Source organism: Procambarus clarkii, chromosome 83 (genome assembly GCF_040958095.1).
Source record: "Procambarus clarkii isolate CNS0578487 chromosome 83, FALCON_Pclarkii_2.0, whole genome shotgun sequence".
Taxonomy (NCBI): Eukaryota; Metazoa; Arthropoda; class Malacostraca; order Decapoda; family Cambaridae; genus Procambarus; species Procambarus clarkii.
This window is the reverse complement of record NC_091232.1, coordinates 5,470,648-5,475,647: the sequence shown is the minus strand read 5'-3', so window position 1 is coordinate 5,475,647 and position 5,000 is coordinate 5,470,648. Positions and strand designations below refer to the sequence as shown.

The 5,000-nt window shown below is 38.2% G+C and overlaps 1 protein-coding gene across 1 annotated transcript in view; it reads left to right on the top strand.

Moving 5' to 3' along the window:
- The window catches only part of LOC138358346 (GDNF family receptor alpha-2-like), a 93,544-nt gene that overhangs the window by 69,391 nt on the left and 19,153 nt on the right, over nucleotides 1–5,000 (top strand). The gene's annotated exons all lie outside the window — the stretch shown is intronic.

Genomic DNA, 5,000 nt, shown 5'->3' with positions numbered 1-5,000 from the left:
CTCTGACTCTGCCTACTGCCTCCTCCTTCTCTTTCTCCTCCTCCTCCTTCTCTTTCTCCTCCTCCTCTTCCCAAAATATATATTTTTTTAATCTTTTTTTTATTTTTCTTATTAATCTTATTATATATCTTATTCTTAATTTATTATTTTTTTTCCTATTCTTAATCTTCTTAATACCCCTTAGTCTTCTTAATATTCCTAATCATATTAATCCTCTTAATATTTTTAATGTTCTTTATATAATTAATCTTTATCTTCTTAATACTTTAAAGATTCCTAATATTTGCAATCTAAATCTTCTCAATTTTTATTGTTGCATATATTCTTAATCTTCTTAATATTTCCATATGAAGAATTATCTTTCTATCTTTTTTTATTTGCCTTAATTTTCTACTTTTCCATTTTCTCCTTGTTTCTTTGTTCTGTTCTTTCTGTGCTTCCTTCGTTATTCTGTCTACGCTTTCTTCTTTCATTGCTTTCTTCATCCTACGATGTCTTCCTTTCATTTCTTTCTTCATCCTACGATGTCTTCCTTTCATTTCTTTCAATGGTTTCATCTTTCTTCTTTTCTACGCTTCATTCTTTCTTGTTCCTTCTACTATTTTCCTTCGTAGACGTTTTATTGATACAAAACACGAATGCGGTGTTTGAAAGAATAGAGAGAGTAATACGAAGCTAAAAATAAGATCAAAGAGAAGAAAAGTCAGTGATTATGGGGTATGATTATTTATGCATGTTTTTAACGTCGTGAGAAGCGCCTCGAGCGAGTTTGCTATTTTGTCTGTGTGTGTTTGTGATTCCTCAGGTCGCTGAGTCCGTGAGTAAGTCCATGAGTAATTCTGTGAGTAATTGAGTCCGCGGATCTGTGAATCCGTGAGCGAATCTATGCCTCAGTGATACCAAGATTTGAGTCTGTAAGTCCATGGACTTGTGAGTCCATGAGTGAGCCTGTGAGTCCATGAGTGAGCCTGTGAGTCATGGACTCACCTACGTATGTGAGTCTGTTATCGCTCTAACGCTTGAGCAGCCTTGCCGATTTTCTCAAAAATTAAATCATTAATGTGCCATTTGTTGGCGGAAGAAAACGTGTTCTTTTCAGTCCCCTTTTAAATTAATTTCTCAGGAACTATAATATACAATTCGCTAAATATATATACACATACTTATGACTCTCAAAGTGCTTAATTAAGATCAGTTTCAGGCTTAGTTTGGTTTGCTGTTGGGCTTAAGGTCTATCAGCCGCATGGAGGGTTATTAAGGCCACTACAATATCTTACTGATAGTCCAGTAGGTATACTTTTGCTTTGAAGGAAACTTTGAGTGTATACAAGTCGGTATACATATCTTGGTGTACATTTATCTGTCGTAAATGTTATGACCAATGTGCTTGAAAGGGTCAAACAGATTTATTAAATGTATTGAGAATTTATATATATATTTGGTTTCATGTATTTTATGATCGATATTAAATGCACATTTTATGATTCAAGCATAAAGTTCAATGTAATATTTCTGCTACAGCTGGCTGAAAGCTTGAGACATTAGTGGAACATTCCAAGTCTTCATTATACATCAGCTTAGTCACGATGTTTTAACTATTGAAAATTCTGATTCTTTATTGTCAACTTGTTCTTCCTTTGATTTGTTTAGCTTAATTTGTTTATATATTTGGCGCGAATGAAGGAATTTAAAAATGGTAAGGGAGAAATGATAAGAGAGTGAAGGTGAAGATATGCAATGAATGAGAGGCATAGTTGATGATAGGAGATTGGGGGAGGGAGAGGTCCCTAATGAGGGTAAGGAGGGTAAGTGGGAAAGGAAAGGGGGTGATCTGAGGGGTGAAAGGGAGGGAGAGGGTTGATCTGGCGGGGGGGGGGTGTTGTGAGCGTACTTACCTAAATGTACTTATTTGGTTGTGCTTGCTATTGTATACTTATGTAGTTGTACTTACCTGGATGTGTTTCAGCTCTGAGTCCCGGGTATTAAACATTTTGTAGTTTAATGTAATGATTTTATCTTCTATTGACTGTGTATTGAGTTATCTCGCGCTGCCACTTAACCTAATATTTCACTAATATATTTGTCGCTGAAGACGTTCTATCGGAGTCTTCCGTGACTCATTTGAGTCTTTCGTGAATCATTTGAGTCTTCCGTGACTCATTTGAGTCTTCCGTGACTCATTTGAGTCTTCCGTGCCTCATTTGAGTCTTCCGTGACTCATTTGAGTCTTTCGTGACTCATTTGAGTCTTCCGTGACTCATTTGAGTCTTTCGTGACTCATTTGAGTCTTTCGTGACTCATTTGAGTCTTTCGTGACTCATTTGAGTCTTCCGTGACTCATTTGAGTCTTTCGTGACTCATTTGAGTCTTCCGTGACTCATTTGAGTCTTTCGTGACTCATTTGAGTCTTTCGTGACACATTTGAGTCTTAAGTTTCTATCTCTGTCCCTTCTTGTTGTTACTCACTTTGAACACTGTATTTTTTTACTTTGTAAAATCTAATATGTCGTTATCATGTCTCCCCGGTTAGTTTTTTACTCCATTATAAATGAAGACATTCTTTGTCAATGTTGACCAATTTGGCATTATGCCTCTAGCATTAGAATTAGATTGATATAAATTTCCAGGTTTTTCTCCTTTTATAACCCAGGATTTTTTCTCCGCTTATGCAGGTGAACGGTCCTTTTCACTCCTATTTTACCCCTCATAACATTGCATTTACTTGGATTAAAGTTGAGGAACCATTTTTTTACCAATCCCCTTCGGGTGGTGTGTGTGTGTGTTAAGATTATTTTGTGAGAGCAGAGGCAGGAGTAGAATTAGCAGAATTCGTGAGAGAGGCGAGATTAATATAGCGAGATAAAAAAAGATTACAGGGGATTGTAACTTGTGAAGGCGCAGGTATATACACTTTGGCAAGTGGGATGAGAGAGAGAGAGAGAGAGAGAGAGAGAGAGAGAGAGAGAGAGAGAGAGAGAGAGAGAGAGAGAGAGAGAGAGAAGAGGTGAGTGAAGAGGAAGTGGAAAGTGGATCATTTGGATTGAGTTAATAAGGGTAAGGAAGAGTGAAAACTAAAGAGAAACTGTGATTTAAAAAAAAATAAGAGAGAGTACTATTATGTGACGAGAGACGATAATAAGATCAGAGTATTAGAAGGTGTTAAGGGAAGGTAGAGGGGAGTTAAGAGTAAGGGAAAGTAGAGAAGACTGTACAGTAAGGGAAGGTAGAATGGAGTATGAAGTTAGAGGTAAGGGTTGGAGTGTGAGAATGAGTGAGTGGGTGTGAGAGTAGAGACTCATAAGAGAGGCTAGGCACGTTCTCCCTCACAGGACAGCTTTTACCACAAGCTGGGGACCGTCACCACTCAGCCCCCAGGCTTTCAACAACGACTTGTAAAAAAAATACAGCAATGCAGGAAACTAAAATGAAATTGATGCAACACTGAATCGAAATGTTATAAAATAAAATAAATTCGGTGCACAGGAACTTTATATCCCACTATTTATTTGACCTTTAACACTGAAGCAATTTACTGTGGAATGGGAGAATATGTTCAAATATTTCTTAATTGGAAATTCGTAGGATTATATAAATATTATCAATATACAGGAAAATCAATATTTATAAAATATGCTTGTAATCTATTAGTTCTTACTTACCCATGAGGTTAATATCCACAGCACATTTAATAAAAACCAACTTAAAAAACAGGAAATCTCAAATATAGCTCAGTATATTAAGACTATCAATATATTTTGTGTATTAGTATACTGTTGCTATCATTATATTATGGATATGAGTCAATGTCAATAAACCAATAAAATTCCTGTATTAAGCAAAATCCTCTTCTCTCATCTTCATTTCATTATTGTCCACCATATCCGGATTATCCTTACTGTTATCCGAACCATTTATCATTCAAGCGGTTAAGACATGCGGACTGTAAGAGGTTGACTGGGACTCTTCAATCTCTGAAGAACATCGCTACCACGTCGGAGTTAATCTAATTACTCTTTATCTTCAGACAGTCACAAACTTTTTCTTCCTGATTCTCTAATGATGACCTGTGCATCTGAGAGGGATAGAGGGTGACTCTGGAGGGATAGGGGGGTGACTAAGGGGGATAGGTGTACGACTAATTGGTGATATGGTGATTAAGGGAGATAAGGGGAGGGGTGACTTAATGGAAGTAGCTGGAAGCTAAGTTGGAATAAGGGGCCAACTAACTGGGAATTAGGGGGGGTGACCCCTTGAGGGGTGATTGTTAAGGTGGGGTGAGCTATTGGCATAAAGGAATGGTCTTGTTCTCACGTGTTCTGATTGGTGGTGGTCGTTATATATATATATATTATGTTGTTAGCGGATGTTGTTACTGTTTCCACAGCATTTGCAGTCATGAAACTATAGGCTAGTCTTTCAACAAAACATAACCTCTCTTTCTCCTTCTCTCTCTATCTCCTTTTTTCTCTTTCTCTGTCTCTTTATCTCTCTCACTCTCTCACATGACCTGTCCCCTGCACCACCAGTTCACCTTCTTCCTCACCTGCTCCATTTTATCCTCAACCGGAACAAAAATGTATACATTTTCCACCGCCAAAGTCGTTTCTGCTAAATTCCTCCTGTGTGTCCGTGTCCGGGAGGCGAGGCGGACGCCGCTTTGAGGATATCATCAGCTTGGAAATGGTCCTCTGGTTAGGCGAGGTTCCTTCAGGACAAGACAGCTTCTTGGTAATGGGAATAATTCGCGACTGTTGACATGGGAGGTATTTGGGGGCTTGGGGATAGTTACCAGGGTACTATACCACGTACCAGGGTACCTTGTACCCTGGTACGTGATTTTGGGTACGTGTAATAATTATACGATTAAATATAAATTACGGATGACAAGAGGAATGACTGTTGTGAAAAGGGGGCTGAGGTAACTGGAGACGTCTTTAACTCGCAAGCCACGGACGAGTGAGGGATGCAAGTTGATTGATTGATGAAGCTGAAGCCACCCA